Source organism: Talpa europaea (assembly GCF_964194135.1).
Source record: "Talpa europaea genome assembly, chromosome: 3".
NCBI lineage: Eukaryota > Metazoa > Chordata > Mammalia > Eulipotyphla > Talpidae > Talpa > Talpa europaea.
In genome coordinates this window covers 14,985,848-14,996,976 of record NC_140069.1, presented here as the reverse complement: position 1 = coordinate 14,996,976, position 11,129 = coordinate 14,985,848, and positions in this window count along the sequence as shown.

Genomic DNA, 11,129 nt, shown 5'->3' with positions numbered 1-11,129 from the left:
GCCTCTCTCAAACTTCCCCATTGTGGTGGGGCCTGTGTGATAGAATTTAGAGACAAAATTGAGTTCAAGTCCTGACTCTGTCATTTACTTGCTATGAAATGGTGGGCATATAACTTATTCTCTTTAAGCTACATAGCCTTTTATCTTTAAAATGGGAATGTGAAGGCCAAATTTGTAAAACTGTTAAAAGAATGAAGGTGAAAAAGGTCCGATCTTGATACAAGATAGATGCTCCCTGAATTTTATTTTCTGCTGTCTTTTAAGATTATTTTCTTCTGGAATGGTTCTTTTGGAGAGATTTTCTTTTACCCAGATTCATCAAGAGGAAGTCAAAGTGATTGATGTGGCTTCACTGAACACTCAACGAGCTGTTTGACTTTGGGGGGATATGCTGATGCAACCTCTCAATGTCAGCGGCTGTTAGAGTTTTGTCTTAGGAGGATCTTACCGTAATTGAAAAATTCATGATCTCTGCTGTGCATATGAAGGGAGAACATTTCTACAGTACCAGCCCTTCCATCCCCACAATGCCTGCACCTGCTTGGTGCTGCATCTGTCAGAGCCATCTGAGTGAGCTGCAGGTGACTGTCCACCATTGCCATGGACACACTTAAGCATTAGTAACTTGCCCAGGGAGAGCCAGCAAGTCTGGGGGGCAGAGGGAAGCCAGGCCTGTGGACACCTCCTTGTTCCCTCAACTACCTGCTGCTGATTTTTTGCTTCTCTTCCATTTTGTGGTAAAGTGGTTACAGCTCTAAACCCGCTAACTGGCATAGTTTTCTGGAAATATGGCCCTTTGTAATTTCCCTGAAAATGATCACATGAGATGGCTGGGCATCATGTCTTGTGTGAATTTGTCTCTTGTGAAAGAATAAGTTTTAAAAATCACATTGTACTCTGCCAAGTGCTAAGATGGAATCTTCCATGAGAAGTAAAATTAGCTTCTGAGGTATTATTCTATCTCTTCCGCAGACAGGGAGGCTGAGGCCAAGAGCATCACACTATTTAGAAGAAGAGGCAGGAATTGCAATCAGGTGTGTCTCCCTCCAAAGCCCCTTTTCCTTTCCTGCAGGTTTATTAACCCACATGGACCTGCTTCTGGGGAAGTCAGCTAGGTAGAATCTGCGCTATTTTCTTTTTAATCCCAAACCCCATCAGACTTTTTTCTCTAAAAATTTTATTATGGCATTTCCTATTCTTTAAATGTAGCTTAGCCAACGAATGTATTTTCAAATAATTAGGTAAAGATGATAGTTCCAGTTATACCCAAGTGCTTGTCTGCATTCTGCATTCTTTAAGTATTTTTTTTTTAAATGCTCAGTCTCCACTTCAGTGTTTGAGTTTAACGAGAAATTTATTCTGGTGGCTTCAGCACATCTTGATTCTTTTGCCATCTCCTCTTAGTAAGCAAATCCTGGATCCCTTCCTTGCCACGAGTGCTTAGTGGCAGACTACATCTTGTCACCATCCAAGGCAGACACTTTTAAGTGTCATATTCTCCTGACTGGCAGGAATAAATCTGCTCCAGACCCCACAAAGAACAGATGGAGTTTTCCATATAAAACTATTACTCTTGGATTCCTGGCTAGTAGGTTTCTGTTTTTCAGAATTGTAGCTTTCTTTCTCTTACCTCCTGCTGTCATCCGATCTCAGGAAAGATATTTGATGAGCTTAAATCTTAAGGTATAATCAGCATAGATCATTGATGTAGAAGGACGTATAAGACTTGGCTGAGCTGTGACTAGATCAGGCAAATATTTCAGCCAGTTCAAGCAGATAGTAATAGAAGTCCCCAAAAGAATGGGTGGGTAGTAGATGTTCGGAGAAGTTTGCTCCTAGTTAATAGGATCTAGTAAAATGATGATGACTTAATTTGGGGTCAGGGAGAGTCAACTAATTGAATTGCTAGTATTTAATAAGGTGATGTATGTAATGGTCTTACATGTGAACTGTGTTCCTAGCAAGTTCTCAATAAAGAGCATTTCCTATCTGGTAATTTACTACAAGGTAGAAGCAATGGCAAATAAGAAGATGAATTAGTGATTTCTTGGCTTTTGGCTTTAAGGGACATTGTTTTCTAAGATCCCAAATGGACCAAGAGTCTGGGGCTAGTCTGAGTCAGGATGGTAATGATTAGTGCTTGATTTGTAGTGTTGTTTTCATTGTTGTACTTATTATTAATATCTACATCAAAAAAGACATCTGTCAGATGATAAACCCAAGGATAATACATACATCATGTGACTAAATTTACCCAAAGAGGGAAATCTAGTTGCTTCCCATCTTCATGAAACGAAGCACACGTTAAGCATCCAGAGTACTAATAAGAAGGAGTACTCCTGAGTCCTGACACCAGCACTGTGATTTAATTTCCCACCACTTCATTTGGACCCTTGGGGAATAAATAAAATAATATTTCCCCAGATTGTCTAATAAGGAATTCTAGCATCACCTCCTGATCCACGGCATCAAAATCATCTTGGAAAGGTACTAGGGATGCTCATTTTGAACAAACATCTCCACAGATGCTTACTACAGGACAAGTTTGATAAATCAAGCGAATAATCTAAAGACCCACCAACTCTAAAATTTCAAGAAAGTTGGGGTTTCTATTAGTTAAGAAGCTGCTTTTGCTCATCTCAATTTCAGCGTGAGAGATAGTAAGTTTTTGCATTGGGTTCTATCAGCTCTGTGCGTGTGTGTGTGTGTTTGTGTGTGTGTTGCCGGATGGGGAGGGGAGGCTCACTGGAGCAAAAAAATATTTTTAAATGGTTAAACCTGAAATCATCACCCTCCAGGATGGTTAAGAATGGTTGGGCCAAGGCACAGGAGATGAACAGATGACCTCATGTTGTGTCCAGAGACCTATGATTCTACGAGAATGACACAGGTTTTATGCATGATCTGCTCTGTTTACCTCTACTTGTCTGAAGTCAGTGAGTCATGAAAAACCAAAATTGCTGTAGAAATGTCCATTTGGAAGATGACTTTGTTTTAGTTAGAAGGAGTTTTGTGGAAATATGACCTAACTTTGTGTCTCAAAAGATGAAGTGGATTTCCCTGGGAAAAAAGTCAAGGAAATGTGAGATTTATTTTGTATTAAATACTTGGGTGAAGACCGAAATCTTCATCCATTAGTCATAACCAAATGCCCAGTGATGGGGCTCCTCTGATGACTCTTCTGGAAAGATGAATGGGTCTTTAATGTGACCTCTCTTTTCCACTCTGGATTCCTGCCTTCAGTGTGAGTTGTCTATTTACTCCTTGGCTGAGCTGTTCTAATAGTCATACTTCTGCTCCAGCCAACTCTTTATATTCCCATTAGAATAATCTTCTTGAAGTTCTGCTTTGCAAACATCAATAGCTTTCTTAAAACCTCAGTGGCCATTGTGTTTACAGGTAAATGTTATACAATTGAAGATTCTCAGATAGATAGGCTCTTACAATCTTCAGTTAGTTTTTCAAATCCAAATATCTTTGCCTGGTTCAAGAACCTCTTGTTTACTCTACATATTAGTCAGAACTGTTGTTTATGAATGACAGAAATTGGCTTATGTCAGAAGGGAAAGTCAACAGCTCACAAACTAAATAACAGGAAGAAAAGAGGTGACTAAAACCAGGTATTGAACATCAGCAGAATTCTTTCCATTTCTCTCCTTCCTAGTTCCCACTGCTAGCTCCCTTTCTCTGTGGCCTCTGGCAACTTTCGGGTCACAGTTTTCCAGCTTTTCACTAGACAGAAAAAAATTAGCAGCATTGTTTACAATAGCTAAGCTTTGGAAACAACCCAAATGCCCAAAAATAGATGACTGGATCAAGAAGATGTGGTACATATATACCATGGAATATTACTCAGCATTCAAAAAAGATAAACACATGCAATTTGCAGCAACATGGATGGCGCTGGAAGGGATCATGCTCAGCGAAATAAGCCAAAAAGAAAAAGAAAAATACCGGATGGTCTCACTCATAGCAGGAATCTAGAAAACTTAAATAAGGGACCAGGAAAATGAATAACTATAAGAAAGTGAAAATCAAAATCAACAAAAAACTATGAACCAGAGACACTTTTAGGGGGGCGGGAGGGGAGGGATTGGGGTCAGAATGGGGGGGCTGCAATTGTATGGGGAATATAACAATAAAATTTATTTAAAAAAAAAAAAAAAAGAAAAAAATCCTCTTTAGGTAATTCCAAATGATTCCAATATCCAGAAAGATCTCTAGTAGAATGCCTTGAGTTACGGATGGGGCAGTGGTGGGAGGGCAGAAAGTAAGGCCTTGTTATTAGCCGTCATGGGAACTATCAATACAATGTTGAGTTGGAGGTAGGATGGGAGACAGCAGTTCCTCGTGAGTAAATAGAGCTTCCAAAAAACAAAATTGAAAAGTTCTGGATAGACTAATCGATTACAAGCCATAATATAATAAACTGATATAAGCTTATTTTATATAATTCCTTGAATTAATACATGAATGTAGCCTCAATACCTTACATATGCTTAATTTACATGGCTTTCCAGGGCAAATCCTTCTGTCTAAAGTATCCCACCTATCCATCGCTACCTAGATGTATCTGTAAGACCTGGCTGAATATACTGCTTCTTGGCCTGCCCTGAACTTCAGAGATGTTAGACATTTTATGACTGTCCCAAGGGTATACAAAGTCAATTGGCACAAAGTCCAGACTGTATGATATTAGTGATTACTCTTCCCTGTTTATTTCCTGTCTCCCCAACCACCTTCAGAGCAGATTATTTAAACTCAGCTACAGCTGCTGACTATTATTTTAGTTAAATATCTATTTTATGGTTTTCTAGATTTGGAAAAAGTGAAATTTGGAAAACAACAGCAGGAAATACCAAAAATTAGATTATAGTCATATTGAATATCCACAACCTTAATTGTTCACGATTGAGACATGCCATTGGTCAATGAACCTCATATCCATATGTTTAGGATGTAGGAGGGAAACCAGAATCCCCAGAGAAAACCCACTCAGGTATGGGAAAAACATGCATAGCCCACAAAGACAGTGGCACCGACTGGAGATTTTTTTTTTTGTCATCAATATTCTAACAAAACAAAATAAATGAAACAGAGTTATTTAAAAACCTGGTATGTTTGGCACATCAGAACATTTTTCAAGGAATTAACAGATTTTCAACATATGAACAAAATATCAAAGACAGTCTATTGAAATGGATGCCTATTTATATTCTGCAAATGAGTGAGGCCAAACTGCCTTTCACCTTCTGATTTACTTTGCTTAGCATAATCACCTCAATATCCAAAAAGAACAAACTGGCAAAACAAAGAAGAATTCTTAGACTCTATAAATAATTTACTGGTTACCAGAGGGAATGGGGGGAAGCAAGAGGGGTTAATGGAGGACAGGTGACAGTACACTCGCAAATTGATGCATTTATGTAAAATAGTGGCAGATCACCAAAATCAAAAAAGAGAAAAAGATGCTTAATAAAATAGGTAAAATACAAATCATGGTTATATAAACAAACTGCTTAGAATACTTTCCATGGCATGTCTAGAATCTGGATCAAAATTGTTTCTTGGGCTAAATCCTTTTAGTACATAATACTAACCCACCAAAAATACTTCATCCTCATGTATTCTGTAGGGACAAAGAAAAACAGTGAATCTAGACTCGTGGGGATAGTTTTAATTCACATCCCACCTTTTACATCAAGTCTTTAATCAAGAGAATTGACAGATTCTGGCTTTTGCCTCAAGGAATGTATATAGCTGGTACATGTGGAGAGCTGGATTAGTGATGCTCCCAAAATTATGACAAAAAGAAGCAAACTATACCTGTAAATCATATACAGTGTTAAAAACCAATGTCACTACAATGAAAAATAATAAAATAAAAAAAATCAGAGACATTAAAAAATAAAAGCTACCAGTGCAAAAAAAATTATATTTTTCACACACACACAAAGAATCAAACTAAGTTCAAATTCATGACTCAAGAAAAATGTCCACCAGATGGACAACAAGAGTGAACCATAATGTAAACTAGTGACGTTGAGTGATTATGACATGTCAATGTAGATTCATCAGTTGCAGCAAGTGTATTATTCTGGTGAGGTTGGGTGATAGAAGGAGGTTAGGGGTGTGCAGAGTTAGGGAATACATTAGCAATCGTTCTACCTTCCTCTCAACTTTGTTGTAAATAGAAAAATTTCAAACTGCTCTTTAAAAATAATCTTTTTCTTTCTGGCTTATTTCCCTGAGCATGATCCCTTCCAGTTCCATCCATGTTGCTGCAAATTGCATGAGTTTATCTTTTTTGATTGCTGAGTAATATTCCATGGTGTATATATACCGCATCTTCTTGATCCAGTCATCTGTTTTTGGGCATTTGGGCTGTTTCCAAAGCTTAGCTATTGTAAATAGTGCTGCTATAAACATAGGGGTGCATGTGCCCTTTGGAATTGATGTTTCTGTAAACATTAATGAGACTGGATGGTCTCATTCATAGCAGGAATTTAGAAAACCTCAATAAGGGATTAGGAAAAAGACTAATTGCAATAAAGTAAGAAAATCAACAAACAACTATAGACCAGAGACACACTATGGTGGGGGTTAGGGGGAGGAGAAGTGGGATTAGGATCAGAATAAGGGGGGTGGGAATTATATGGGGAATATAACCAAAATGAAAATGCATACATTGTGCAAAAATGAAAAATGATGTAAGAATTATATAAAATAAAATTAAAAAATAATCATAATCTTAATGTAAAACAATCAAGCAAATCCCCATTGGAGACCTGAGTTCTTAGCACAAACAACCTACCCAAGATCCAAGAAGAGACAGTTATTCTAGGGAGAGGAGACACATACAAAGAAGTTTGCTGGGCTACATTCAATGGGGCAATAGTAACAAGAGTTAGCAAGAGTATCTGAAAATTTTCTTAATGCTGTGTGTGTGGCTGGTGGGACACTGTGAAACTTCTGGGTGCTGCAGAGATTTGAGGGGTCTACACCATTTTCAAGCTCTTTCTTTTTGACCCCAATTGAACAATCACCAGATACGTAAGAAAACCACAAGATCTTGAAGGGAGGACAAGAGACTTCACCCAAAGGAATTAAAGTATTAACAGCAGGGAAAAGGCAAAACTGCTGACTTAAACATATTGGTGAGCATTTATTGCAGCTAAGGAAAAGGAATAAGAAGGGGGAATGTTTACTCTTGGCTCTATGGACAGGGTTAAATGCTAAGCCCACAACTGAGTTAGGGGAGGGGCAGGAGAAGAGAGACAGCTACACATCCTAGGAATCAGGCATGCCTAAGACAGAGCCTTCATTAAATGGCAAGAAATGTGTCCCCAACTCTCCATTGTGAAGCTAAGAAGCTTCAAAGGACAAGTAAGACAAGGGGGAGAAGCAAAGATGAGCAAAGAGAATCTCTTTGAAGCACAGCTCAAAGAGAAAACCTAATACTCAAAGTCACACATCCACTGCCCTGGAAACAAGCTATCTATGGGTATTTGAAAACTGTGAAACACTGAATATAACCATAGCAAAAAAATAAAAAATCTCAAAACCAGCCCAATTAGTTACTGGATTAATGCAAAAGCTTCCATTAAAACCCTTGCAGAAGGAAAGCATGGCCCTATCCAGATAAAAACTATTTACTTCATTTTCTGTTGACCTACATAATATATTTGGCTGTCAAATAAAAAATGAGGCACACCAAAAGACAAGGAAAAACAGCACACACCTAAGTGACAGTGTGATTATCAGAAATAATTTTAAGACTAACTATAAATTGACAGTAAGGCAGTGTGGTATTGGTGAATATAGGATAGAGTTACAGACTTGTGGATAATAATAGAGGGGCCAGAAATATTTCCACTTTAGAGTTTTGGAAATGAATAAGTTCCTGCAAAGTTAGAAGGTAATTTGAGTGAAAATAATGAAGCAGGCAAGTTGATTAATCACACTTAAAGTTTATTAAGGGCAAATATATATGGATCTTTAGTGCTGGAAGCAGTGGATAGGATTTCAGGTCAAGGCACGATCCACACAGCAAACGCTGACAAGGGTCTTTTTAACTCTGCTTAGCCTATTCAGTCATTCTTTTGTAAGACTTATGACTCCAAGAGGACATGGCACTCTGTTAATTTTGTTCTACTAAGTTCAATGGAGTCGTGTGTGGATTGTGACGACAGGTTATTACACATTTAAGAAATAATGGAAAAACTGGGTATTTTCCCAGCATAGGCAACTGCTGGCCGTGGGCATAAGATGGCGTCCATATAAGATGGAGTCACTTTGTTGGTCACATGCAAATATTACCAATTGGTTTTTGACAAAGATGAAAAGAGTAAATGGAGATGTCAACAAGTCCTCCTGGGACAACTGAATGACTACATCACACATACACACAAATGACTTTGACACGTAACTATAACTTACATAAAGAGTCAATCATCAACGAGCAATGATAAACCAGCTACACAATATGGCGGTCGAGGGGAGGAAGGATTAGAGTCAAAACAAGGGGGGGTGTGAATTGTATGGGGAATATAACTAACATGAAAATGCATACATTGTGCAAAAATGAAAAATGATGTAAAAAATATATAAAATAAAATAAAATAAAATAAAATGAACTTAGTTGTCAAGATTCATATTAATAGTGATTAGTCAAGTTAATATCTTTTGCCTCTGATATGATGTGATGAGAAGGATCATCACCTATGTAAGAGTCTTTCCCCATGTCCAAAACCTCAATCTATTTATGAGAAAGCATCAGACTGAAATTGAGATAAATTTTCAAAATAGCCTGCTAGGTAGAGAGTATCCAGGGATATGTTATATTCCTTTTTCAATGATTCTGTAAATCTAAAATAATTTCCAAATTAAAAGTTAATAAAGAAACTGTTATAATTTATATATTTCTGTTCCCTAGAGGAGAAGCTTAAGGTGGTCCCAAAGGACCAGCCTGCGAAGCCAATGAAATTGGTGTTTGAATGATTTACATTCGATGCCATTATCTTATGAGCTCTTCTTGAACTTAGTAGCTGTGGATAGGCTATTTCATTCTTGCAAATAAGAACTTGGGTGGGAAAACTGGAGCTTCTGAAGGGAAAGTGAAGGCCATTCATTAACTCCTGTCCTCCTGTTAATACCTTGTGGACTTTATTTCCACATTTTTTTTTAACTTCAAATACTGTACTGTTGGAATTCTTATTCCCAGTTTTAAGCCTCTTGGCCTTACCTCTGTTTTTCATTTTCTTCAGATTTATGAGTTTATGCGCTATTTACATGAATCTGTCCTATCAAAGTGGCCATAACTGATCAAATTCACAAAGGTTGTGTTGATCTATTGATCTGTCAGCTTTATATTCTAAGTCAGAGCAAAGAGAAAAAAGGAACAGAGTTGGAGGGAATGGGAATAGTGGACCCTGTTCACAATGGCATTTCCTTCTTCGCCATTAGAACTGATAACCAGAGGCCCTCATTGGCCATGTCTTTATACTAGTGCAAATCTAGGACAAATAGGGACTCCAGGGAATTGGAAATTTGAACTGAAAGATACTGAGATATAGGATGAGTAGAATATATAGGAATTTCTGCCTCCAAGGGCCCATAGAAATGTCTTAATTCTGACATTTCTGAGATTGGGATGCAACCTGTATAAGTTTACAGGGGCTATTGTAGCAAATTACCACACACTACACACTGGATGCTTTAAAAAAAAAACACAGAAATTAATTCTATCATAGGTTGAAGGGAAGAGGTCAAAAATCTAAAACTAAATCTTCTTTAAGGCTGTCCTTCTTCTAAAGGAGAATCTTTTCCTTTTCTCTGCAGGTCCCTTGCCAATGCCTGCATCACTCCCATCTCTGCCTGTGTCTTCACATCACTGCCTTCTCTTCTGTCTGATACTGTCCTTAGATATAGGACCAAGCTAGATAATCCAGAGTTATTTCTTCATCTCAAGATCCTTAACTTAATGACATCTCCAAATACCCTTTACCTGTGGTAGAAACATTCATAGGTTCTGGGGAGTAGGATATAAATCTATTTCAGGAATACCACCATTCAAACCAATACAACAGCCTTCCAACTAATTTTTTCTCAACTAAAGATTGCTAGTTTCTGTTACTTACAATCCAAAGTACTTGGGAATTAGGTCTCTCCCTGCTAGAAAGAGTAGTTATAAATGGTTTGCACCATCTGTACACTAAGCTTGATTTCAGTTCCTCTCTAACTTAATGTAATAAGCATTACTTTGGAACTTATTAAAAATACAGTTTTAAACTTTCTTCCCCAGATTTTCTCAACAATCTGGTCCAGGAATCTACATTTTAAATAAATTCTAGATAGTTCTGATGGGAAAAGAACTCATACAAATAAAAGCAAGAGGAAAAGCAATGAAAAATAATTTGAAAACTTTAATGATGTTGTTTATATAGTAAAAACATAAAATCTTTTAAATAAGGTACATTCAATTTCTCAGAGCATCTAATAATCAGATAATTTATATTTCATACACCTTCCAACATTAAACAATTGACTAAAGAACGCATTTTCTATAAAATGATATTACAACTTATACAGGTGACATTATATTACAAAAACATTCCACATGGGAGGAATGGCAAGTACTTATTAGGGAATGCTACAAACTTTCCATTAAAAATATATATTTTATCTCTTTCACTTGTCATAATAATAAACAGAATATATTTTCCTCCTTTCTAAAATTGTCTTACACAATTTCCATTTAGGATGATAATATGTACAAACCTTATATTTGAATGAATATAAATAGCAAATACTGTAATAGTGTTACAGATATATTAGTAACTTTTACAGAAAAAAATATGGCTTTCTAATAAAAGCCTCTAGCACAGCTGAAATCTCAAAGCTATTTAAGTTAGACATTCCCATATTTAGTAAGGTACAATGAAGTCTAGTTTCTTATTTCCAGTTGAATTACTGCAAGCAGTAATAAAGGAAAATGTAGTCAGTAGATACTGGACCAGATCTGTCAGTTGGATAAACTGTTTGGGATTTATTGAACTTTGGGGGAAATATTAGTTCTTTCTCCACACCGTAACTTTTTGTTTCATGCCCTGTGGTCAAATCTAGACCTT